Source organism: Sarcophilus harrisii, chromosome 1, assembly GCF_902635505.1.
Source record: "Sarcophilus harrisii chromosome 1, mSarHar1.11, whole genome shotgun sequence".
Classification (NCBI taxonomy): Eukaryota; Metazoa; Chordata; class Mammalia; order Dasyuromorphia; family Dasyuridae; genus Sarcophilus; species Sarcophilus harrisii.
Window position 1 is genome coordinate 15,420,878 of NC_045426.1, and position 27,615 is coordinate 15,448,492.

Sequence of the window (27,615 nt, forward strand, 5' to 3'; positions counted from 1 at the left end):
GAGCAAATGAGATCATTTACAGGAAGTACCTTGGAAACCTTAAAGTGATACATGAAGGCTAGCTTTGGTCATCAAAGTATCATAGTCTGTCTCTGAAAGGGACCTGGGGAGGGCGGGGGAAACCAAGGATGGGAGCAGAGTAAAGGGTCAAGAGACTCTGTAGACACTACCCACAATCCTCATTTATCTAACGGGTGCCATTCTCCTCGTGGGGTCAAGCGTTCCTGGATCGGGTTTAAAATATTGGCATTTTTGTTTTTCATATCACCAGAATTTCTCCCTCCTCTCCTCCTCCCAAAGCCAACCCAAATAGCAAATAGCCTATTTTAAAGGAGGGAGAGAGAGAGAGAGAGAGGAGGAGGAGGAGGAAAAGGAGGAGGAGGAGGAAGAGGAGGAAGAGGACGGGAAGGAGGGAAGAAGGAAGAAAGGGAGGGAGGGAGGGCAAGGAAAAAGGAAAGGAGGGAGGAAGGAAGGAAAATTGAGATAGTTGAATAGATGGATACATAGATAGATAGATAGATATAGATGGATGGATGGATGGATGGATGGATAGAAGAATGTTTTGACTCTCCCAGTCATGAGAACACAGCGAGGGTAAAATACAAAGTGAGATGGTGAAAGTGTCTATCCTGTGAGAGCTGGACGCCCCTAAGGCTGATACACTCCAGAAAGATGGAGGAGAAGAAGTCAGGAAAAGGAAGGCGGACTTGAGAGTATGTTGATTAAATGTCTGACATAATCAACTTCTAATTTAGTGAGGAACACTCAAGCAAATACCCATTCAGGGTGCCCGGCTAGCAGGTTAGACTTCTCCAATGTATATAGTTTTTTTTCCCTTCCCCAGATCTCAACATTTCTGCCTCTGCCTCTGTCTCTCTGTCTCTGTTTTCCTATCTCTCTGTCTCTCTCTGTCCCTGTGTCTGTCTCTGTCTCTATTTTTCTATCTTTCTCTTCTGTCTGTCTTTCTCTGTCTGTGTCTGTCTCTGTCTCTGTCTCTATTTTTCTATCTTTCTCCTCTGTCTCTCTGTCTCTGTCTCTATTTTTCTTTCTCTGTCTCTGTCTCTTTTTATATCTCTCTTCCTCTGTCTCTCTCTGTTTTTCTATCTTTCTGTCTCTTTTTATATCTTTCTTCCTCTGTCTCTCTCTGTCTCTTTTTCTATCCCTCGGTCTCTTTTTATGTCTCTTCCTCTGTCTCTATCTTTTTTATCTCTCTGTCTCTGTCTCTTTTTCTATCTCTATATTTCTTCGTATTATTTTTTATCTCTCTTCCTCTGTCTCTGTCTCTTTTTCTATCTCTGTCTCTATTTTTTATCTCTCTTGCTCAGATGAAAGGAGAGAGGATGATAAACAGCAGGAAACGTTGCCATGGTCACCCACATCATGAGGAGTGGAGGCCGTGGCTCCGACTCCAGCTCTCTCTCCATCAGACTTTATCTCCATCATGTTCCCCATCTGTGAGCTCCTTCTGACAAAGAACTGCATCTGCTTTTGCTTTGTTTCTAGCACTTCAATGCTGGTACATAGTAGGTGCTCAGGGAGCACATGTTTTTTTAAAAAAGCTGCTCGCTCTACCATGGAGGGAAGCTTGGCCCAAGAGTTCAAGTAGAAGCCTCAGCTTCTATTTTTAAGTTATGCCGTCCGTCGGAACAAGGAACCCGCCACATCAATCACGCCCAGGGAGACGAGGGATCTCCAGCCCTGGCGGGCTCTTGGCTTCCCCGCACCAATTAAAAAGAGAATTTCCCTAATAAATGTCCCGGGTGTTCTACTGCTGACTCTAAAGCTTTGCTGGCTGTTCTGCTTCACACGGAGAAAACACAACTAAAAGGGGCCCCTCGGAGAAGCCGCTCACCCCCTTCCAAGGCCGGCTCACTTCGAGGGGTTCTCTAAGAGCCCCCATTTGCAGTCAGACATCAGGGGAAGCCTGGGATGAGAGGAGTCCTTTGTTAATCCTTCATCTCCCCGTTAAACGCTGTAAGGAGACAGAGACACAGAGATTCAGAGGAGAGACAGAGACAGAGAAAGAGAAAGAGACACAAACAAAAAAGACACATAGAGACAGAGAGACAGAGACATAAAGAGACAGAGAGACAGAGATAGAGATATAAAGACAGACACAGAGACAAGAGACACAGAGAGAGATAGAGAGACATAAAGAGAAAGAGACACAGAGACAGAGGAGAGAGACAGAGGCAGAGAGAGATAGAAACAGACAGAAAGAAATAAAATCAGGGAGGGAAGTGAAATGGAGACACAGAGAGATAAAGTAAGGAAAGACAAAGAGACACAGAGACACAGAAAGAGACAGAAAGACAGAGCTAGAAAGGGAGAGAGAGAGAGAGAAAGAGACAGAGAAAGACAGAGACAGAGAGACAGAGACAGAGGCACACAGAGAGACAGAGACAGAAAGAGAGAAAGAGCGAGATAGAGGGACAGAGACAGAGACACAGAAACAGAAGAGACACACAGAGATAGAGGAGAGAGACAGACAGAGAGAGAGAGACAGGGAGAGACAGAAAATCAGGGGAAAATGGAGATACAGAGAGGTAAAGTGAGGGGACAGAAAGAGACAGAGACATAGCTGCAGTGGCCATCTCAGGCCCTGGACAGGGCAGGCCGTTCTCACTCCATCTTCCTGGGGCTGGGGGACAAAGGCTGGCCTCTGGGGCAAGATGTCAGCTCCAGTGGCTAGAGAAAAGGGAGAGCAGCTGAAGCAGGGTCCCTGAGGGAAGGTGGCTGCCGCAGGCAGTCCTACATCCTCTCCCTTCTCTTCCTCCTCCTCCTCCTCCTCTCTGAGCACAGGCCCCCCTCGGACCCTGGGAGTGACTTCCTGGGGGCTGGGGCTTCCGTTTTTAAGTTTTGCCCTCACATAACCCTGTGTCTGGGCAGGGAAGAGCAGAGGAAAACTCTCTGGCAGCTCGCAAAGAGGCCTAGAGCAGACTGTGCCTAAAAACAAGAGGACAAAATCTTTCCTAGAATCTGAAAAATAAAATAAACAAAAATTGACTCGACTGACTCTTTAAGAGAAAAGCAGAGTGAAAGGAACAGTGTCTGGACGAGCCGGCCAAGAGGGCGGCTTCTCCGGGATCTCACATGTGGTGACGACCATGGCCCCGGACGGCCCGGGAGGGCAGGAGAAAGGCCAGGCTGCCCTTCTGGGCCAGGTTTGGGGGGCACCAGCCTGCAGTGGGGAAGAGCGCTGGATCTGGAACCCAAGGAGCGGGTTCCAATCCCAGTCGGCTGCATTCTGCCCATGTGACCGTGACTATGTCACAGCATCCTCAGTTTCCTCCCCTGTAAATGAGAGGCTCACGGTCTTGGGACCCTCCTCACTCTGCAATCTGAGACCTCACGGATTAACCTGTGGCCTGTGGTCACCGCCCTCACCCTGGCGCACAGGAGGTACTTACTAAATGCTTGCAACCTGGGTGCTTACTAAGTGCACGCCTTTGCCTCAGTTTCCCCATCCATACAGGAAGGAGGTTGCACCACATGGCCTCAGAGAGCCTTTCCCTTTAGTTCTACGATCTTGTGATTGTAAGGAGGGAGGGAAAAAGAAAAGAGACAGAGGAAGAGAGGGAGGGTCAAAGAGCTCGAGGTTTCGCTCTGACCAGGACAGAGGGGGACGGAGCCCACCCTTCTTAGGCCACGGGTGACTCCTAGAGAGGAAAGTCATTTGCCCAGGTTCCCTCGGGAAGAGCAGCAGAGCCGGCCCCTGAGCTTGAGGCCTGCGACCCCACAGTCAGGCCCTTGTCAGGCCCAATCCTTCCTCTGAACTGCTTGTGCCACCAAGGAGGGGCCTTTAACTCGGTGTAATTTCCACAGCTCTGAGCCAGGTGGCCCCTCCAGAAGTAAGAGGCCTAGGAAACTCCCCATTCCCCAAGAAGTTCCCCGGACCAGGCCGGACATTTCCCTGGTTTGAGGAACCCCTGAAGGAGAAGACTCCATCGAGCCGCTGGTACCTCCCTGAGGTGCCCCTAGAGGGTGTCACAGAGCCAGTCAGAGATGGGACCAGGCCCCTCTCCTCAAGCCTAATACCCACACCCAAGAGGGGGCTACGGGGAGGAACGTTCCTGTTCTACGAATGACAAAGGAGACTGAGAGACCCTAAGGTACCAGTCCAGGCTCCCTCAGCAGCTCTCAGCCCACCTCTCCTCTTCCACCCCACACAGCTTTTGGTGGGCATAATGATACACTGAGGCTCTTCCAGCCCCTCTTCTGTCTAGAAGCATGTTTTAGTCTCGGTTTAGCCCAAGGCTACAAAAAAGCATGGCGGTCCTTCCAGACTTCCAGGCGATAAGGTGATGATAGAGGCAGAGGAGGAAGACCCACCTCTGCCCACTCACCTCCATGGCTGCCTTCAAAGTCCCCTCTTACATGACGCCTGACCCACGACAGTGATCACTGTGCTCTCTGATCCAAAAAGATTCCTTGTGGACTGACTGTGTGGGTCTAGATCCCTGTGCACCTTGTGCCTCCCAACAGAAGTCAGCACCTTGAGATGGAGACAATTTTGTCTCTCACTGTTCTCCCACGGGTTAGCACGGAGTCAGTCAGAGTGTAATAAGTGCTTCTGGGATGGAGGAGGAGAAGAGCAGGATGTCGTTTTTTAAAAGCCCTGGCCACGGGGTCAGAGAACGGACAACTGTGTGACATTAATGCCTCTTCACCCCACTCTAGTCCCTTCTAATTCTCCATCTATGGCCCATGGTCCAAATGGCTCAACAGAAGCAAGAAGCGTTCTCAGAAGCAGAATGACGCCTCTCAAACCCCATCCAGGTTCCAAGAAGGCCCCTCACAACCAGAACAATTCTTTTCTCTTTGGGGTGGGGGGCTTTCTGAGAGGCAGCTGGGATTTTACTTGCCCAGAGCCAGTCACACAATAAATGTTGAGTTTTAACTTAACACTAGTAAATGTTAAGTGTCTGAGGCAGATTTTGAACCTCCCAACCCCAGGGCCGGGTTCCTGGCCACAAGACCATCCAGCTGCCCCACACAACTGGAATAACTCATGAGAATAACTTTGTACTCCCCTCCCCCCCCCACAGCCCTCTCCATCCCCAGCTCAGCCTTGGGGGGCTCGCCAGTGTGTGCTCGGGGAGACTCTGCAGCTCCTCGGAGCTGCCAACCTTGAGTTCCAAGGACGGGGATTGCTAATTTCCCAAGCCCTGAAAGGCTCAGGTAAGTAAACAGGCAAAGAGGCTCCCAAGATAAAAAAAAATAATAATAATAATTAGAGCCTGGAACTCCATCTCCAAGCTCTCCGGGGCCCCCCGCTTGGACAAGGCGCATTTTGAAGTCATGAGACATCAGCCCTACCTATTAAGGCCAATGTATTTGATGAGGCCGGGGAACAAGCCGGGCAGTCTAGCCATAAACCCTGGATTAGTGGAAAAGTTCCTCTCGGCTCTTGGGGGCTCTCCAACGAGCAATGGAATGAGAGGATAAAAATCCAATTCCACTTCTCCCCTTTTTATTAGGCTCAGCCTCTCAGGAGACCAGCAGTCAGAAGCACGGTTGAAGCCATAAGGAAAACGAGGAGCGCCGACCAGCCCTGGAGCTAAATGGGATGGCAAGGCCAATTTCGGGGGGAGCCGGAGAGGGCCCACAGGGAGCGGGGAGAAAGACAAGAGGAACGAGTGTCCTGAATCTGAGCCCCCACTTGAATTTGTCCAGAAACATCAGCAAAAAGGTCTTCCCTCTGCCTTCATGTTACCAAATCAGATTTGCTGATTCACTTGCTTCTATATTAGTTGGAGAGCCAGCAAGGAAGATGGGCATGGGACTCTGAATGTTCTGTTCTTGTCATTCGAGGCCCTCCGGCTGTTTCCATGACTTTCTCGGCCCATTTGCTTTTGAGGGGGCCGCTCAGAAGGGGTCTTCCAATAGCTCTCTCATCTGTGTTCACTTTCAAAAGCACAGAGTACGTCATTCCGACCCAATTGGGTTCAAGGTTCCTTTTAACATGAACATCTTGGCGTGACTTTGACAAGAGAAAGGAAGCTGTTAAGTTATAGTCCTAACTGATGCTCTCCTTCCTTACCTCCTCAAACTATTTTCTATATTTACTTCTCCACATTTGCTTCATTTATTTAATGATGATTCCGATGATTATAAACTACCTGGCTTCCCGGTACTTTTATCTTCAGCCCTTAGGACAGTGACTGGCAGCAAAATATATTTGTTTTTCATTCATTCATTTTGAGATTAAAACAAGATTAGGAGATTAGAACAATGCTAATTCAAGGGAAAAAAAAAACATAAGAGTTTGTTCTAACTTCAAAACAAAATCCCAAAATAAGAGAAACAATGAGTAAATCACCGTGTGCATGGAAGGAGCCCACCATGCAGGGTGCAGCTGGCCCCTTGCTATTAGGAGCTTTATCAACCAAGTCTGTGGCTATCAGTGGAAGATGGGACTCTCCTGCCCTCCGGCCTCTCCCACTGCTTTCAGTCTTCATTCTCCATAGGAACAGTCACCTACTTCGGCAAAGAGCCTCCATTTCCAATTCTGCTAGAGCTCTGCCTTGTTTTCTGGCTGTTCTGGTCTGTCTTCTGTTCTTTTTGTTCATCACCATTATTCAAAATGCCACATGACAACTGTCCCAAGCAAATCAGATTGGCATCCACACGCGCATGAGGGTCCTGGGTACCTGGGGCTGAGACTCTGTCCTTGTTGGCTACTTAGTTGACTTAGAATAAAGAGAGAAACTTGGGCCTGGGGTCATGTCATCAACGGATTCAAGAAGGAAAAATCCACTGAGTCACCAAAACCAATATTAAAACAAGGGTGATCTCACGTAAGGAAGCTGGAGCTGGGAATAGGGTCAGGAAGCCCTAGTCTGGATCCTTTCTCTAGTTCCTAACAAGGGTAATCTCATATAAGGGAGCTGGAGCTGGAAATAGGAGGCTGTCCACTCTACAAGGAGAAGGGGAAGGGAATAAGCACTCAGAGGTCGCCCTCCAAGCTCTAAGCGCTTTCCAGGTATCTCATCTGGCCCAACAGCAACACTGAGGTTGTTGTGATCCCCGTTTTACTGCTGAAGAACCCGGTGCGATCAGTGGCTGCTCCCTATTGGGCAGAGGAGCAACGTGTTCGGACCTAGCGTACAAAAGTCCCTTTAGGGCTGAACGGGAGAGAGGAGACTTGAGGCAAGCAGACCCTGACCCCCAGCCCAAGCAGGGTAAGTCCAAGGGCGAGGCGTCAGGGGCCGTAGCGGACACTGGTGCGACCTGCCAGTCTGGTCACTAGTCTGACCACCGGGTCAGTGAGGAGTCTTCTGGTGCATTTGAGTCATCGCATGATGTAACCGCACACAGGCTGTTTCTCCCACCGAGCTAATCCACTCAATCTGGTCAAGCCGAGAGCCAGACCCGAGAAGCAATTCTGCCGGTTATTCGGTCTAATGCAGTCATAAAAAAGGCCGCCTGTTTGGCTGAGCTGGTCACTCCTCACCTGCTCCGTTGGTATCATCTAGACCCAGGCAGAATAATCTGCAGATCTGTCAGATCGGGAGAACATCGTGGCCAGTGGGGGGGGGGGGGCAGGACTTCCTGAAGGAACGCAATGACTGTATCATTCTCGGTGACTTGGGCTGCTCAGATGTTTGCTTTCTGCGGTTGCTTTTGCCTCCTTTTTGAAGAGGACCGATCGCACTATGGGAAACACTGTGACTCATAAATGAGCTGGATTTAAGAGCGGCAGAGTCCCACAACCTTGCCAGCGGTGTTCTCTCTCCCCAAGCCATCAACGTCCATTGGCAGGACAAACCAGGGGGGCTGGCGACGGCCCGGGATGCACCGGTGACCTTGGTGTCCAAGCTCTGAGCGCTCCCATCGGCCCATGCCCCGGGCAGTCTTTGCAGGCTCGGGGCAGCCATCCCCCTAACGCTCTGACAGACGTGAGGCAACGAGGGCCCATAGGAGAGCACCGGAGTGACCTGCCAGTCTGGCCACTAGTCTGAGCTGACCGATGACCGGCACAGCCTCCTCAATCTAACACAGCCGCCCTCTGAGGCAGTTCACCGGGAGCAGCCGCCACAGCGCTGCAGCTTCCTAGACACTTCTGGACTTGGGCAGAATTCAAGAACAGGGTCGGGAGGCTAGAAAGGCTCCTCCCGTCACATCTACCTCCCGAAATTCCAGACCTCCCCAAGGGCCAACTCAAATGCCCCCTTTCATGGAACCTTCTCAGATGTCGTCTCCCCAGGTCTCTCTTCCTGGAGATTCCCACAGTGTTTTCTTGGTGCCTCTGGGAAACATTCACCAAAATCTCATTCACACATACGGCACCTTATCTGGCCTTGGGGATGAAGAGCTTCTTGAAGTCCAGAACTCATCTTTTTCCATTCTATCTTCTTAGTATTAAGCACACTGCCAATCGATTAGACTGGGAGTCAGACAGTGGTTGGGGGGTGGACCTGGGTTCAAATTCTCCTTTTGACTGATACAAGCTGTGTGACCCTGGGCAAAGCCTTTGTCCCCTCAGAGTCTCTACTGCCTCCTCTTCTATTAGAGAGTGAATAAATCACCCCCCACTACCTACCACCTGGTATGATTGTGAGGCTCCAATGAGATGATCCATGTAAATCACTCTGCAAACTCTACAAATGTAAGCTATAATTAGCAGCCATCCGATGAATGAATGAGCCGAATGATGGAAAACAATGGGCTGATTGATCAGGGCAAAACAACCAGTTAGGGGAGGTGTTCATAAATGCGCCACAAAGGACCCATTTTACTAACAACATATTTTCTTTATCAGCTGCCACGATGACCAGGTACATTTAGTCTGATTTGAATCTGCATCCTTGGGAGGAGCAAAACAGATAACAAGATGATCGATTCAGAACTGGGATGATAATAATAATAACGATAATAATTTAGAACTTAGCTAATAAATCTTCATCATAAATTTTGAACTGGAGAGGAGCCTAAAGGTGATGGAGTCTAAGTCACTTATTTTACAGATGAAGAAAGTGAGACCCAGAGAGTTTAGCAGATGCCCAATGCTAATAAATAGAGGCAGGATTTTCACCCAAGACTTCTGACTCCACATCTAGCACACTTTTTACAATACAAAACTCACGTATACATCGGGAAACACTTGACAAATATCATCCCGATTGAAATTGTTGTTATGAAATGACATTTACAGCACACCTATAAGGTGGGTGAAATATCTTTCCCATTTTACAGATGGGGAGACTGAGTGACTTCTTTGGTTACAGAGCTGGTAAGTGTCTGAGTTGGGATTCAAACACAAGTTTTCCTGATTCCAAGCCCGGAATTCATTCCATGTATCTAGAGGAGAGCGCAGAGGCCATCTAGTCTGGTTCTGCCACTCTGCATGCAGGGAAACCGTTTCAAAGTCCCAGAGGTGGATTCAAATCCAGAGCCTCTGACTCCAGAGTAAGCGTTCTCTCTGCTGAACCACACTCCCTCTCCAATAGCTCATGTGCCGTACATCCCTATCATCAGAACAGCCCCAGAGAATCAGCAGGCTCCGAATACCAACTGTGGAACCTCGTACACAGAAGATGGAGCCATCAGCCAGCATGAGCTCACCCAACCATAATTATAAATGGAAAACAATTAAGACCATGATTCACTTCCATTTTTATTTCCAAAACAGTCCCTTTGCACTTATTCTGATGACTGAGAAAGGATGTTTCAAGGCCGGAAATGAACACACACCCATAAGGCACTCGGTGGGTCTCATTACAATTTGTTTTCTCCATTTGGCTGGCTTCCTCGAGAATGGAGCCCGGCCGTAAATGCATCATCACATTCATTTGGCAGACTTCAGAGTGCTTTCTTTCCCCCTTCTTCATCCTGCCATAAACGTGGAGCTAAGGAAAGCTTTGAAAGACCGAGATGCCTCATTATTTCCACTAGAGAGCGTAGATTTGCATTCGTTAATAATTGAGACTTGAACCAGACACAGTATTTTGAAGTTGCTCTTCAACTTGCCAATGGGTACACGGTTTCACAATGATTAAATGCTAATAGGTTCATTTGAAACGTTCTTTATTCTTTTCCAGAAAATGGTCTCCATCTGTTGCCTGTGTACTATATATTCTTTGCCTGCTGTGGATACAGCTTCAGACATTGTCTTTTCCATTTTTCTTTGGTACTCAAGTCTACTTTGTGGACCTTAAAAGAGTTTGAATCTGGAAGACAATAGATGTGTGGACAAAAGACGACTTTTCAACACCTCCGGGATTGGTATCCTTACAGTGTCGAGAAAACACAAGAAAGATGCTCAATCCGTCAAAAGGATGCAACATGAACGACAATCACCCGCAAGATGGGCGGGCAAGGATGGGCAACGATACCAATGTTTAGAGGGAGCATCCATATCCAAAATAGCCCAGACCCATTAGAGTATTAGAACAATGACAAAGAACTTTATCACAACCAATCCTTGAGATAGACAGTCACAATCATGATGGCAAGAGTTTACATTTTCACGTTGTTATAGAGTTCCTAAAATGATTTCCTCACAACAATCCTGTAAGGAAAGTAGCATCATATTATCTCCATTTCACAGCTAAAGAAACTGAGACAAAGAACTCAACTTTCTTCTTGTCAGATACATGCTAGGAGGGACTGTTATTTAATCAATCCACAAAAACTCATTACACATCAAGCACCGTGCTAAGTGCTAGAGAGACAAAGACAAAGCAAAATTAGTTCCTACCCTCAAGGAGCTTCCATTCTTTTTTTCTCAATAGTATTTTATTTTTTCAATTACATGTAAAGATAGTTTTCATAAGATTTTGAGTTCCAAATTTTTTATCGCTCTCTTCTTTACATCCCCCATCCCCAAGACAGCAAGCAATCTGACACAGGCTATACACGTACAATCATTTTAAACATATTAAGGGACTTGTATTCTAATGGAGAAGCCAACGTGTGTAAATCATCATAAAATGAAGAGCGGATGAAAGACAGCTTTAGAGGAAAAGTGACTGGTAGTTAAGAGGACCAGGACAGCCCTCTGTGCAAAAAGTGCCATTTAAGCTAAGTCACTTTAAGTGAAGCTATGCATTCCAAGGGACACAGGTGAGAAGAGGGCTTCTGAAACATGGGAAATAATCAATAGTGAGGAGAGATGGAGCATTATGGGTAAGGAGAATCAATAGGCCACTATAACTAGATAAAAGAGTGTTTGGGAGGAGAATAATATGGAAGGATGTGGGGAAAATTAGGAGCCAGGCTGTGAGATCTCTATTTGATAACTGGGGTGATAAAAAGTCACTGGAAGTTGTTGAATAAGGGGCACATAGTCAATGAAATCCCTTTGGTCACCAGAGGGTGGATACATTGGAGTGAGAAGAGACATGGGGCAAGGCAGCTGAGTAGGAGGCTACTGCAGTAGTCCGGGGCTGAGGAGAGGAGGACCCGAACTACCCAGAAGTATGAGTGAATGCTGTTCTAGATAAGGCTCTAGAGTGTCTGCATGACCCTGGCGAAAGCCCCAAACTCCTCAGCTCCGGGCAGCTCGTTAGTGCTGACCTACTTTGTTAGAGGAAACTTCCCTAGCTAAGGAAAGCCCAAGAGAGATGGAAACTCCCCTAGCTAAGGAAAGCCCAAGAGAGATGGAAACTCCCCTAGCTAAGGAAAGCCCAAGAGAGATGGAAACTCCTCGAGGAGACGCTCTTTATTTTTCCCCTTACAGAGCTTGGTATATATTAGGTGCTTAATAAAATACCTATTGGAATGATCTGAATCCCAACAAAATGGCTCCATTTTGAATTGAGGAAGGCTCAGGGACAAGACAGAGAAAAACCTCATCAGGGCTGTTGGCCACAACTGCTACTTTCCTGACCCCAAATTAATTGTTTTTGCCTTGATGACTGTACTAGAATTTAGGATAATTTAAAAAGAAAAGAAATGACTCATTAAAGGAAATGTCAGCGCAATCTCTAGATGAAGTATCCTGGAAGGGCTGGCCATCTCCTTACAGACATTCGATTCCCCTTTCATACTTAATAATATCTTTACATGATCTATCCAAATTGTACACACAAAGCCCTGCATTTACGTTCTGAAAGAACCCACAGAACTAATGGTCCTAAAGCCATTTCTCCGTTCACTGGTTTGTTCTCTTAATGAACGGTAAATGATGCAGCCGCTATAAATGAACAGGCTAATACATCATGGAAAGCACACGTCTCCTGACAATGGAAGGTTTTAAACAGAGACGGTCTCTCCTGGAGAGAGGGGAAAACAAACATTTCAAGTTCAAATGGATTTTGCCCTTCCATTCCAAGCTTGCTTTTGATTAATTTTCCCTGGCTTATCAAGGTCTTTGTGAAAATAAATGGGGGTAAGGGAGGAGGCGGAAGAGGAAGAGAAGGTAGAAGAGGAGGAGGAGGAAGAAGAGGAGGAGAAGAAAGAGGAATTCTTTAAGATCTGTGAAGTATCTTTCATATATTATCTCATTTCATTCTTTCAACATCCCTAAGAAGTAGGTGTTATTATTATTCCCATTTTACAAATGAGGAAACTGAGGCACCGAGAGATTAAATGGCTTGTCCAGGCTCACACTGCTAGTATGATTTGACTCGGGTCTTCCTAAGTCTTTAAAGTCGAGCCCTTTATTAGTTATGGCCCCCAGCCTCCCCCTGATGGGACAAAGAGGGACCATTATGAGGTCCGATCGGCCTTAAGTCGGACAGCTTCCAAAGCCTCTAAACCAGAGCTGCGACTGCTCGGAATGGAGCCGGGGAAGCTCGCAGCCTCCCTCTCTCCCCCAACACATTCCCTCGTGCGGCCCTGACATTTTGACTCTTTCCAAAGTCGTTCCTTCCGACCCTTGGGAGTGAGGCCACAGACAAACAGGGAAGAAGTTCCCAGTTGTGGGGCCCAAGCCCAGAGTGACCGATGGCGGAAATGTACAATTACAAAGCAGAATTGGTCTGTCCTCCATTTGGGGGTCGGGAGAAGAAACAAAGTGAATTCTCAAGTTCTCCCCCTGAAGATTACTCACAGCCACAACTAAGACAGCGCCGGGGGCTTTGCCTCAGGACCCCGAATCTAGGGGGCACTGAGAGTGTCTGCGGGCCTTCAGCTGCACGAATCACTTAGGTCCTGGTTAGAAGAAACCATTGTCACTCACAATGATCAGTCTTGCGTCAGGTGCTTCAGTCACAAGGGCTGTGGGGCCCCCTCCTTCAGTCACAGAACCTTTCAGGACCCCCGGCAAACCCTGGCCTGAACCTAAGATAATACTAGTACTAACGCTCTGTCCAACTACTGCCAGTCTTGCTGAGAAACAGCAAGGCCCAAGGACTAGGGAGTCCTGAGCTCAATGCAAGGAAGACCTGGTTCAAGTCCAGCCTCTGACAAGTGTCCGCGGCATGACTCGGGATGAGTCACTTAACTTGCCAAGTCTCTAAACAGCTCTCCATCCAGAATTGTACATTGTAAGGAAGGAGCCAATCTGCACCGATGGAGAGAGTTTCCTCCCCTGGGAGGTCCCTCTACCAATGAAACCCCAATGTATTATTTTGTCCACACACCGGATGTATAGAAATCTTCCCCTCCCCAACGGGAACCATTTTGTATTTCTAGCTGAACGATCAATAAGTATTTAAGACCCCGTAGCTGCCGGGAACGGTTCCAGGCACTGGACGCGCAAAGACAAAAGTCTCTGGATTCAGAAGGCGCCTGCATATCCCGTGGGACTCCCACGAGACCAGACACTCCCTGAGGGCAGCAAGAACTGGATTTTTGTCTTTCCATCTCCAGCTCCCGGCAAATAACTTTAGACAAAGCTTTGTTCATCTTTTGCCTTTGTCTATCTGGGTTCTTGGCCCTTTCCCCCAAAGGAATACGAGCTCCCTGTGGGGAGGGACGCTCCAGCCCCAGGTGCCCGGCTCACAGCAGGTGCTTAATAAATGTCTGTCCAGTGAATATAATAAAGCAAGAAACCCCCATGGGGGAGTGGAAGGAGGATGAGGTTTAGAAGTCCCAGTCACGCAGCCTCGATCTTTCAGAAAAGGCAAGGCCAGTCATTTGCTGAGTGGGTGCAGGGGGAGGTGGGACACCTTAGAGAGCCGAGGAGTTATCTGTGCCAGCCGAGCGGGAGCCAGGGGCCGCTGGGGCGAGGCAGCAAGCACTGGGTGCAGTCAGTTTGGCTCTGTGGCTACCCACGAGAGCAGGGCAGAAATGGGGGCGGACCCAGGATGGGGAACAAGGATGGGGGGGACAAGGATGGTGAACCACGGGGCATGAAGGTGGGGAGGAATGAAAAGGAAGGAAGGAAAGAAGGAAACAAGCATAGAGGGAGGAAGGAGGGGAAGGAAGGAGACAAAGCACAGAGTTAAGCCCAGAAGGTACAAACAGAGAAGGAGGCGGCCCAGCTCTCAAGAAGCTCACACTAAATGGAGGAGCCGACCCTTAAAAGGGCATCCCCTGGAGGCAAGGCCAGGAGTGTCTGATCTAGTATCAGCGGGTCAGGGGGCAACACTTATGAAAGCCAAGAGAAGACTGAGGGATGGAAGCCGCGATGCGAATAAAGGAGAGGGGGCAAGAGAATGAGATCAAAGGGGAGGAAACTCGGCTTTTTCAGAAAAGGCAAAGCCGGGGCAGCTGGGGGCACAGTGGGCAGAGCATCAGCCCTGAAGTCAGGAGGACCTGAGTTCAAATCTGACCTCAGACACTTAACACTTCCTAGTGTGTGACCCTGGGCAAGTCACTTAACCCCCATCACCTCAGCGAAAAGAAAAGAAAAGAAAAAGTCATTTACTGAGCAATTTCTTTTGCTTCCATGGAAGCAAAGACTGGGAAATTCTCTTTCCAGGAAATCAGGGACAGAACGACACTCCCAGGAAGGATCTGGGAAATCCTCGGGTGTGACTGAAAAACAAGGCAGCGACTAAGACACCGAGCGGGAAGCGGGCTGGGCGGCCCAGGGGTCACAGCCGCTGCAGCCCCAGTGACTTCGGAGATTCCCGCCCAAGCCGTCCTTCTCGCTAACTGGTGAGAGCCAGCAGGGAGGACAAGGAGCTCGCCTCGGAGCCGAGAAGACAAGGGTTCAAGTCCGTTCTGACCCCTTCTGGCTGGGAGGCCCTGGGTCAGTCCCTTCATTTTTCCTGCCCTCAGCTATGGTCTAAACCTCCAAGGGACAGCAGACGCCCATCTGCAGGGAGTGAAGGGAGTTCCTCCGGGGAGCTCCCTCCGCTGATTAGATCCCAGCCTCCATCAGAAACCCTTGTGAGCAACGGGCGAAGGCCGGGTGCTTCTGCAAAAGATCGTGGGCAAAACCCTAGGCAAAGTTCCAGTTGGCCCCGCCCCAGTTACGTCTCTCCTCTGGGTTCTAGAGAGAATTCTGAGAAGGAGGAGCCCCCAGGAAGGTTGTGAACGTGGGAAGCATTGATGGAACAAGGGTCTGGCTGCCCAGAGTGATGGAGCGGAGCAGCACTCGCCTGAGAGACGCACTTCACTCCAAGCGGTCCGGGAGGCGGCGTGTGCACCGAGTCTCACCTCGGCACGGAGCTGCAGCCCCCCGTCTGGCCCAGTCCCAGCCGTCCCATGAGCTGGATACGTGGGATGCAGGGCCGGGAGCCTCCCGACTCGGGGCCCTCAGACCCCCTCAGAACCCTCAGACCCTGGGGACCCTCCACTGACTCAGGACCCTCAGACCCCCTGAGGAACCTCAGATGGACTCCACCCTTTCTGTCCCAAAGCGCCTCCCCCAGGCCTGTGTGAGGCTCCCAGAGCCACGTCCTGGGCCTGGGGAGGCGGCCCTTCTGAGAGATCCGTGAGGACTGTAACATGGTGAGAATGGGCAGAGAAGCCCTGGATCCATGATTGACTGACTGATGGTAATCTAGGACTCCAATTCACCCCAGAAAATCACGTGAGCCACCCTGCAGACGCCGCACCCGGGGTCGGTGTTTCTGTCATTCAGTAACGCCCGGCTCTTCGTCTTCCCGTTGTGGCTTTTCCCGGCAGACACCAGAGACGCTTTGCCATTTCCTTCTCTGGTTCATACTGTAAGTGAGGCAGGCAGGTGAAGTGACCCTCTCAGGGTCACACGGCTGGCAAGCGTCTGAGGCAGGATCCGAAAGCGGGTCTTCCTGATTCCGGGCAGCAAGATGGGATAGATACGGGCGCTGGGATCACAAGAAGGTTCGTCCTCCTGAGTTCAAATCCAGCCTCAGACGCTTAGGGCAAATCACTTAGCCCTGCCTGCCTCAGTTTCCCCATCTGATAAACGAGCCAGAGAAGGAGATGGCCAATCACCCCAAGTATCTCTGGGGCCACGAAGAGTCAGACAGGACTGAGAAACAAGGGCATCGAGCCCCTCCAGACTCCAGGCCCGGAGAAGCTCTGCGATGTATCACTGTGAGTATCTGCCTGGGGCACTCTGAGGGAATGATCTGCCCTGGATCACAAGCCAACTCCCAGGCAGGACTGGAACCCAGATCCTTTGGATTTCACTTCCGCCTTCCTATCCACTAAACCCTGCAGCCTCTCCCACACTCGGTCACCATTTAACGGTACCTTCCCTGACCCGCCTCCAAACACACAGAGATCCAATAAGTTAGAAAGTGAGGGCTTGGGGCCCAAACAGTTATCACTAAACCCGTTTTATAGATGAGGAAACTGAGGCCCAACGAGGTCAACTGGCTTCTCCAAGGACCAACGGAGGGGAGACTCCAACACACCTTCCCGAACCCAAGACCCCTCCTCTTTCCACTGCTCGACATTGCCTTCCAAAGGGCCTCCGAGCAAGCAGAGAGCGCGCCCTCTGCTCTGACACATGGATCGTACGCTTGAGCGGTTGAAGAAAAACCGAGAACAAGCCTCAGCCGACTAAATATAGACAATGACGTGCCCCAAACAGGAGCAGATGGTCAGCCCCGAACGCGTCTGCCCGGTGACCACTCCCGGGCTCTCCGACTTGTCCACGGCTGCGGAGCTTCAATACCTCGTTGGCGACGGTCCCAGCAGGCAGCCCCTGCTGAGGCCGGAGACGGAGGCCGTTCTCCATGAGTGCACGTCCCCCCCCTCACACGCACACGGCCCTCGGCTAAAAAAGGCTCGAGGAGCCTCCACGGGGCCCACTAATGGCCAACCCTGACGGTCAGGGAGTCAAGCAGGCCTCCTGCTTAACTCCCCCAAGTTAGGGCTCGAGTCCTCAAGTTAGGCCTGGAAAAAACAGGCCGAGCCGGAAGAGACCACAGGAGTCATACATAACTGCTGCTTATCGTGCGCCCGCCCGCCTGGCGTGGGCGCGGGGATGGGCACGAGATGGCCCTTCCCTGAGAGGCCCCGGCCGGGCCAGGATTTCACAAGCACAGAGCCGGGCGCAGCGCTCCAGGCATCCTCCCGAAGTGCCCATCTTTTCTGGCCGCTGTTTAACCGAAAACAGCTCCCTAGAGTTGGAGGAGCTGGAGGAAAAGGGGAATTGGCACCGAGCACAACCGTCTGTTTTATGCACGAAGCTCCCCTGCGATCTTAAACAAGCCACTGCCCCTCCCCGACACCAGTCTTCTCATCTGTAAAGTGGGAGGGTTGGATGAGTGAGCCCACAGACCACCTTTCAGCTGTGGAGCCACGAGTTCTGAAAGGCGGCATGCCTGGACTTCATGGTTAAGCTGAGGCAACAGGGCTCAGGCCTGCTTTCCAAAGCGGTGCTCACGCTCAGCACAGGGCAGTGTAAGACAAACGCCTTACACCGTGGCCCAAATGACAAACCGGGCACACAAGGAAGAGGCCGCATCACAGAGGATGCATCGCACTGCTTTGATTACAGAAAATTTTAAAGTTTTCACACAAACAAAAGCAATGCAGCTAAAATTAGAAAGGAAACAAGTAACTGGGAAGATATTTGGAGCAAATTTCTCTAATAAAGACCTCATATTGAAACTATATAAAAATTGATCCAAATAATTATATTATAATTTATTATAACGTCTAATGATATCCTATTTATAAATTTTGTATTTTATAAATTATGAATAAATATAATAAATATATACTGTATTATTATTTATAAGAAACCATTGCCCAATGGGTAAATGGTTAAGTGATATGAATAGGCAGTTTTCAAGGCAATAAATCTAGGATATCAACAATCATATGAAATAATGCTCCAAACCACCAATAGAGAAATATAAATTAAATCAACTCTGAGGTTTTATCTATAAAATTAGAAAAGTTACGAAAAAAAAATGACAACTCTGTAGAGGCAGGAGAAAGGCAGATAAATGTATTACTGCAGTATCTGAGAGTTGGTACTGTCATTCTGGAAAATAATTTCCAAAATGACATATTCAAAAAGCCATTAAACTATACACATCCTTTTACAAAGTGATACTGCTAACAGGCCTAGTACCAAACAAATCAAAGACAGGAGAAACAAACCTACATGTGCAAAAATACTCAGAGCAGCTCTGACACCAAACTATGTCTATCAACTGAAAGAAAAAAAAATTATGATATGCCGAGGTAATGCTAGAATATTGTGCTAAAAAAACATAAACTTGGTAGGATTTATGTGAGCTGATGCAGAATGAAGCGAGAAATGAGCAAAACCAGAAAAATAATGTATACAATTACGTCAGCATTGTATTAGTCTAATCCAGTGGTCCTCAGACTTTTTAAATAGGGGGCCAGTTTACTGTCCCTCAGACTGTTGGAGGGCCGGACTATAGTAAAAACAAAAACTTTGTTTTGTGGGCCTTTAAATAAGGAAACTTCATAGCCCTGGGTGAGAGGGATAAACGTCCTCAGCTGCCGCATCTGGACCACAGGCCATAGTTTGAGGACCCCTGGAATCAATGCAAAAACACACAGATGATAAAGCACACTACGTGCCTCCTGAGACATTTTCAAATTTGGCCAATGTAGGAATTCTTTTTATTTATTCTATTCTATTTTATTTTATTTATTTATCTTATTCATTTTATTTATGTATTCTATATAATTTCTATTTTATTTATATATTTATTGATTATGCAAGATTTCTACAAGGAGTTTGCTATTTTCCTCCATGCAAAGGAAGGGGAAAATAGTGAGAGGGACAACGGAGCTAGAGCAAGAGTAGCCCAAAAAAGGACAAGAAAAAAAAAGAAAGCAAAAAATGTAACTTAAGAGATTTTATTAGGCAGAAGGAAACAGAAATCAGGCCAGAGTAGATGAACATGAAAGCTTTAGAAGTTACATGTCAAATTTATTCTGTATTTTAAGAGAAAAGCAAGCTGTATACAATATTCAGTTTCATATATAATTTTCACTTTACTACATTTCACTATGCACAGCAGAAAGGCTCATGTTATTTGAAGTTTACTAAGTACAGGACAAATTAAAAATCCTAGTAATTAAATGAAATGCCAAAGGACCACGAAAGACCAATGGAAAATCCAAACATCCTTTTTTTCTTTTTCTTTTTTAAAAATTCACTCTTTACTTCTGAGATTTTACTATATTATCTGTAAAAAGATTTCCATTCAACCTTGGAGTATTTAAAAGTTAATTCCCTCAAGCTTTTAAAAGGAAATTAATACTTATATGACAAAAATTGAAAAAGGAAGCATTCTATTGCATTCCTGCTATGAAACAAATGTGGTCTCGATACTAACCCCAGAAAAAGATAAAAGAGAAGATTATAGACAAATATCACTAATTAATATTAATCCAAATGTTTTTAATAAGGTCCCAGGAAAATACTACTGCAATATAGGATAAAATTATTCACTGTGACTAAATTGTGGTTATAGCACAGGCACATGAGGATTCAACATTAGAAAAACAATTGACATTATTAATCATTTCAAAGGAAAAAAACCACAGGATTGTAGCAAAATAGACAGAGAAAAGCTTTTCACCAAATACAACACTTATTAATGGTTTTTCAAAAAGCATGAACATCAAAGAATCATCTCTAATATAATAAAGAAACCTATAAAACCATAAGTTTACATTATTCCAATGAAGAAATCCTAGAAGCTTCCTCAATAAAGAAAGAGGTAAAATAAAAATAAGTAATTACTCTACTGTTATTTGACATAGTTCTAGAAGTAGTAGAAATAGCAATAAGGCAAAAGAGAGAAATTGAGGGCAAAAACACTAGCAAAAAAATGTAAATTTTCTATATTGATTAATGACTTATTTAGACCATCTCCAGAAAACCATCAAATCACTTCCTTAAAAGATTACTAGCTTCCATAAACTGAACACCACATAAAAATGGTTAACATTTCTAAGAGCAATAACAAAAACTTGGAGGATATGATATGAAGAGAAATTCCATTCAAAGTAACTACAAAATGCATAAAATATGTGGAAGTCAATCTACCATAACACACACTCAAGACATCATATTCAATCTAGGTTGATAGAGTGGAGGAGATAACAAGGAATCCTGGGTGATGGCAATGTAACGAGAGTTCTAAGTTAAGAACAATAAAAATCCAATGATAAATACTTTAAGGAACCAAACTTTGGGCCACAGGGACCAAGGCAAACATTTCATTTTATACCTTCCAGTTAAATAAAATGCCCTAGAGTTAATTTTTATTTAATCAAAGGATAAATAGGAAAAGAGAAGAAGGCAGAAAATTAAAAATATATGTTTGACATGAAGATGCAAGAATAAATACTTAATGCTGGGGGGATAAATAGACCAATAGAAAGATTCACATTTGAATTTAGGCAGAAAATTCTGCTCATATGACTTGTCTGACCCTAGAAGCATTCCTTATAGTGTGAATAGTGAATAGTGAAGTATCCTTCAAATATTATTTCCAATCAAACATCAATGAGAAAAAAATCACATCAATACGTCAATCAAATACCAACTGATTAAATACCACCATCAGTTAAATACCAATAGCAATTAACTACAATCTTTTTAAATGATAACACTGATTGCATGCAATTGTCAGTTAAACACCACCAACAACTAAATACCAGTTTAGATTTTTTTTTTAATTTTTGATTCACTACAGAGATTCAACAACAACTAAATAGCATTTAAACTTTATTTTTGATTTACTACCAAGCTTCAACAATGACTAAATACCAATTTAAACTTTATTTTTGATTTACGACAGGGATTCAACAACAACTAAATAGCAATTTAAACTTTTTTTTTTCATTTTTGATTTACGACAGGGATTCAACAACAATTAAATATCAATTTAAACTTTTTTTTAAATTTTGGATTCACGACAGAGATTCAGCCTGCTGATAAGGAAATGCATTCAGCAACTACTCTGCAAAATATAGTCTTAAAGAAACCCAGAGTTTGCCCTAGGTTCCTTCAGAACTCAAAGCCCGGTCTCTCTGATTCCAGTTTCTTTCTGTCTACCCCACCGTGCCGTCTCTCAAATAATTACACCTGCTAACTGAATGTCTACAGCAATAAAATATAAAGATCTTAAAAAACAATGTCAAGAAAATAGCAGTACAAATTAATGCCAGTCAAATATCATGACTAATTAATCTCCAAATAACCATACTCAATACCAATATTAAATGTCATCAACCATTTAAATGCCAATGATATTTTCACTGAACTTAAGAAAATCAATCCCGACATCATATGACTATTGATCACAAACTCCCATTCTCAGCAAATGTTCATTAATGCAAAAATAAGGACTTAGGATAAAATCAACCGCTTGTTCATCTGAGTAAGAGTAGCACCAACAGCAACCAAACCAGAGCAAAAAAGGCTTGCAATCCACCAAACCTGAAAGACGTCTTCACTAAGGCCTCAGGACTGTCCAACTGGGGAAGCTCATCAGCTAAGATTTCTTCCGGTGCCCGAGGATCGTGAACAATTGTCGGCTTGGGCTTTTCCTTGACGTTGCCGGTGAGTCCATCGATAAGAGAATTCCACAAGAAGTTCTGTGATTTGGACCCTTGGGTCCAGGGAGAGAGCAAAGGTAAAAGGTTAAGTCACTCAACAAGCTGCCCTCCTATACCTGGCAATTTAACGCAGCAAATAATAATAATCGGGACAAACACAGAATTTCCCATTTTGGAAAACTGATGGCAAAAACGATCAAAAGCATGCTAACTGGACTGATTTTTTCCCTGTTGTAAAATGCTAAATCATTACTCTGAACATGCTGAATCATAGAGAAAACATCCCTAATCATGATCTAGAAAAAATGTCCTGAATTCACGGCACCTAAAAACCTCTGATTCATGGCCCCCCAAAATGTATTTACAGGATCCTAGACAGACCTGGAAGCAGCTTCAAAGGCCCTCCAGTCCAGCCCCTCATAATAAGCTAAAACCAGACATGATATATGATTTACCCATGAATCAGAAACAAAATTTGAACTTGGGTTCTCTGACTTCAGAATCAATGACCCAAGTTTTGTCAAGCCATCCCTCAAAGAGTCGTCTGTCTAAATGCATCCAAATAAAGTCATTTAATCTCACTGGATCTCAACTTCTCAAACGGATTATAGCTAAATGATTCTTAAACTCCTTCTAGGTCCGGGAGCTGAGAAATTTAAGGTGATAAGCTCCTCTTGACAAAGTGAGAATACCACAAAAGGTCCTCGGAGCCTCGTCTCACTGATTCATAAAAAAGAACAATTTTTTTTTTTTGAAAAGCAAGAAAGTAAACAATAAATGACCTGCCCCAAAAAAGTAACTTGGACAGATTTGGGGAAACTGATCTCTTCTTCTTTTCTACTATGGAGAGGCAGTTAGACCAGAAACAGAAGCCCAGCAAGAGTTGGGATTTTATGGAATGCATTAGATCTTTATTTCTTTATTATTTGGTTTATTTCTTTTTGCTTGAAAGTTTTATTGATGCCTCTTGATTTTAAACCATAGTCATTTTCTAGTACTCCCAATAGAATCTTTTTCTAATAGCAAAGAAAACCAGTTAAGCAAAACTAAGCCAGAGATCCCCTCTCAGGGTGTATGCGGCACTGCAAACTTGAGGGCCCACACCTCTCTACAGAGAACACAGGGGCTGTCTCATCATGTGCCCCCCAGGACCAACGCTGATCATCGCGTTTGGGCAGACGTCAGTTGCCTTTCAGTGATTACTGAATTTACTGAAATTACGGAAGTCGTTATGTCTACTTCCCTCTGAGTTCTGCTTTCTTCCTTCCACATCAGATCACAGAGCTCTTCCCATGTACTGATAAACTCCTCAATATTCATTATCTGTTATGTCACCGTAATATTTCATTATGCCCATGTCTTAAAACCAGAATAACATCCTTGTAAGGGACAGCTAGCACTAGAGAGAGCACTGGCCTTGGATTTGGAGAGAACTGAGTTCAAATTCAACCTCATTTAGTAGCTTGTGACCTTGGGCAAATCATTTAACCTCTGTTTGCCTCAGTTTCCTCAACTGTAAAATGGGTATAATAAAAGCTCCTTCCTCTCAGGCTGTGTGGGGGTCAAAAGATAGAATATCTGTAAAAGTGTTTAACATAGGTGCCTAGGACATAGTAGGCACTATATATATAAATGCTAGCTATTGTTATTATTGTAATTGTAAAATCACAGATTTAGAATCACCTTAGAAGTCATTAAATCCAACCCATTCATTTTAAAAATGAGAAAACTAAGGCACAGAAAGGCTAAGTGATTCCCCCAAGACTACACAGCTATTGTTTTATTTTATGATTAGATTTATCTAGTTCTGAGAGGAGAAAATTGAGATCCCCTATTGGTAAAATTTTACTGTATCATCCTGTAACTCACTTAACTTCTCTTAAAAATGCTGATGCCAGGGGCAGCTAGTTGGTACAGTGGATAGAGCACCAGCCCTTAAGTCAGGAGGAGCTGAGTTCAAATTTGACCACAGACACTCAACACTTCCTAGCTGTGTGACCCTGGGCAAATCACTTAACCAATTACCTCTGCCAAAAAAAAATTGATGGTATATCACTTGAGACATATATATATATATATATATATATATATATATATATATAGTATTGACAATATAATATTTTATGTTGCCTTTTAACAAGATATATTTCCTTGCTTATCTCTTTAAATTCGATCTATTTTTGCCTTGTCTGAGACCATGATTATTACTCCCATGTTTTTTATCTTAAGCTGAAACATAATAGATTCTGCTCCAGCCTTTTACCTTTATTCTGTGTCTGAAGTGGTATTTGGACAGTTCCTCATCGGGAAACATTTATTAAGTATTTCTTGCTACGTGCCAGGCTGTGAGCTAAGTTTAGGGGATACAAAGACAAGAACAGCCCCCGTCCTTCAGGAGCTCACAGACTAATGAAGAGAGAGCCCACAAACAATAGAAAACATACAGAGGGAAACTGGAGCTAACACTAGCAGAGGGGTGACCAGCTCCTGTGCTCCATGCATTGCTCTTGCTCAGCCATTTCCTATATCAATAGGCAACCACTAGAAAAAAAAAAAGAGAGACAGAAAGAGACAAAGAGACAGAGACAGAGAGAGAGACAGAGAGACAGAGAGACAGAGAGACAGAGAGACAGAGAGAGAGGCAGCAAGAGAAACAGAAAGTGACACAGAGAGAGACAGAGTCAGAAAGAGACAGGGAGACAGAGAAAGAGAAAGTGACACAGAGAAATAGAGACACAGAGAGAGACAGAAAGAGAGAGACAGAGAAAGAAACAGAAAGTGACAGAGAGAAAGACAGAGATAGACAGAGGAGAGAAAAGAGCCAGAGACAGAGAAACTTTTGGGCTACAGAGAGCAGTGAAGTTAAGATGCTGGTATAGAAGGGACTCGAAGAGAAAAGGTGGCAGAATGCTATGTGGCCTCAGAATCCAGCTTTGGAGGCTTGAAGATCCAATTCAAAAGCTGACCCTGACGTGGGCTAACGAGTCATCTAACTAGTTGTTCCCTCCCAACTAGCGGTCCCCCAGCAAGTCTGTAACTTAGAACAAAGAGAATGACCTGCATCAGAAGAGAGGAATCCTCTCCTGCGCCCCCTAGTGTCCTGTGACGAAATTTCAGGTCCAAAAATAGAGATTGAATGTTGTAAAATGATGACTGAGCCTTGGGTCAAAGAAAAGATTTGGGGATGCTCCCTCCCTCTTCCTCCCTCCTTTCTTTCTTTTCTCTCCCTATCCCTCCCCCTCCTTCCTTCCTTCTTTCCTTCCTTCCTTCCCTCCCTCCCTTGCTTCCTCTTTTGCTGAGGTGGGAGACGATAGGTGGGGAATGCGGCAGTTCTACTTAATTGCTTCCCCCAGCCCGGATCTTTGTTTACCCTTTGTTATAAAGGGTGGCTCTCTGGAAAGGAGAGGAGAAGGGACATATTGGGACATGATGGTGATATAGATAAGATGATACAAAAACAAAATTTGAATATTTTTGAGAAAAGAAGAAATCACAGATCCAATTGCAACCATTCAAAAAAGGAGCTCAAAGTACCATTATTAGGCAACTGGATGGGACAGTAGACCTGGAGTCAAGAAGGCCCAAGTTCAAATCCAGCCTTAAACACTATGTGACCCTGGGCAAGTCAGTTAATCTCTTTCTGCCTCAGTTTCCTCTTCTGTAAAATGGGGATTATAGTCACACCTACCCTCCAGGATTACTGTAAGGATCAAATGAAAAGGGATTTGTAAAGTACAAATCTTAAAGTACTGTATAAGTGCTAATTATTATTGTTACAAAAATGAATTTTTAAATAAAGGATACAAAACCTCTCATGTTAGAATTATTAGCTGAAAAATTAGAACTTGCCCTTTGAGCCACAGTCAATGGCACCCCCTTTGTGTCTTCTGTGTTGCCTTTTCCTCTCATATGACCAGAGGCAAGTCCCTTCCTCATCTATAAAAATGAATGGATTTTCTAGACAGCCTTCAATGTCTCTTCCATTTAGAGTTCTAAGTAACTTCACCTCCTTGGGGCTCAGTTTCCCCATATGTATAATGAGGGAATTTGATACAATGGTCTCTGCTTCCCCTTCTAGATCTAAAGCTCTCATCCTATGACCTAAGATAAGAAATAACAAAATAGAGGCTTCAGGACCCCCGCTCTCAGGTGCCTTCCCAACAGACACCAGTGAATGTGTTGACTGCTTAATGACCAGTGTCAGTGTCCTCCTCAAAAAAGCCAGGCTTTTCAGCCTATGGGCCTTGGACTCCAGGGGCATCAGTTATTTCAGGGGTTTGTGACTCCCTCCTGCACCCAGAATTATCAATTTCACTTTTATTTAGCCCCAACAAAACAGGCAGCGTGAATAATAGGCCTTGTGCTGACAGGATCACATTATCAAGGCTTCATTTGTGCCCAATAAGAAAATTGTTTGTGCAGACTGAAGAAATCATGTGTCAGAATCAGAGAACCACAGATGGAGAGCCGAAGGGGTCTCGGCGTCATTCGGTGCAACCCGCCCGTCTCCCAGAGGAGGAAACCGAGGACACATCTGCAATCACACATTGGCACTGGGATCGGCATCCTGGATCCAAAGCCTCCTACTGAACCACACTGCCGAGGGCTAGACTCGGAGCCAAGAGGCCCTGGGTGCAAATCCTTCCTCTGACAGCTGTGAAAAAGAGCAAGTCACTGAGCCACTCTGGTCCTCACGCATCTCCCCAGGGCTGATCTTCTGTGACCATGAGGGGAGCACTGGAAAGGGCCCTTAAAGGCTGTCCTGGCCAGTGCCCTCATTTTACATATGGGAAAACTGAGGCTCAGAGAGCAAGGGTCCTGCCTGGAATCACACAGGCAGGAGGTGGTCGGGCTGAGCAGTAATCTGCAGTAATGAAGGGAGTTTTCCCCATTGTTGAAATCAGGTTTTAATGTATCTAACTCGTCTCTTTCTCTTTCACTGTCTCTCTCCTCTTCTTCCTCCTCCTCCTCTTCCTCCTCCTTCTCTTCCTCCTCTTCTTTCTCTTTTTCTTCCTCCTCTTCCTTCCCCTTCTCTTCCTCCTCTTTCTTCTTTTCCTCCTCCTCTTCCTTCTCTTCCTCTTCCTCCTTCTTCCTTTCCTTCTTTTCTCCTTCTGCTTCCCCCTCATCTCCGCACAGACTCAAAGCCCTGTGCCATGGGGCTTGGCTCTTCTGGTACTGTACAAATCCTTTCCAAGTCCCTGCAGCCTCCCACTCCTCCTGCACACAGCTGCCAAAATGACCTTCCACAAGCGGGGTCTGACCGCTGCTCAGTACGCTCCGGTGGCTGCTTACCAAAGGGAGGCCGGCAGCGGCATGGAGAAGGCCCTGGGCCTGACAACAGGGGGGGCCGGATTCAGCCTCAAACATTTGTGCAGCCCTGGACAGATCACTTATTCTTTGTCCTGGTTTATCAGCTATAAAAATGGGCACCTCGAGATGATACACACATACATACACACACACACTCACACTCACATACTCACACACACACGTACACACTCACTCTCACACACTCATACTTACATACACACTCATACTCTTGCACTTACACACACACTCGTGCACACACACACTCACACTCATACTCTCACACATACACACACTCACACTCACTCTCTCACACACTCATACTTACACACACTCATGCACACTCACACACTCATACTCACATACTCTCACACATACACACACTCACACTCACTCTCTCACACACTCATACTTACACACACACTCATGCACACTCACACACACACACACACACGCTGCCTCTGGGCCCAGAAA

General features: G+C 45.9%; 1 protein-coding gene across 1 annotated transcript in view; it reads right to left on the reverse strand.

Moving 5' to 3' along the window:
* PDE1C (phosphodiesterase 1C) overlaps window positions 1–27,615 on the reverse strand; it is a 366,823-nt gene that overhangs the window by 257,765 nt on the left and 81,443 nt on the right. Inside the window, exon 3 of the mRNA XM_031952784.1 lies at window positions 21,716–21,887. The gene's annotated coding sequence lies outside the window, so the exon portion shown is untranslated. The remainder of the gene's footprint in view (window positions 1–21,715; window positions 21,888–27,615) is intronic.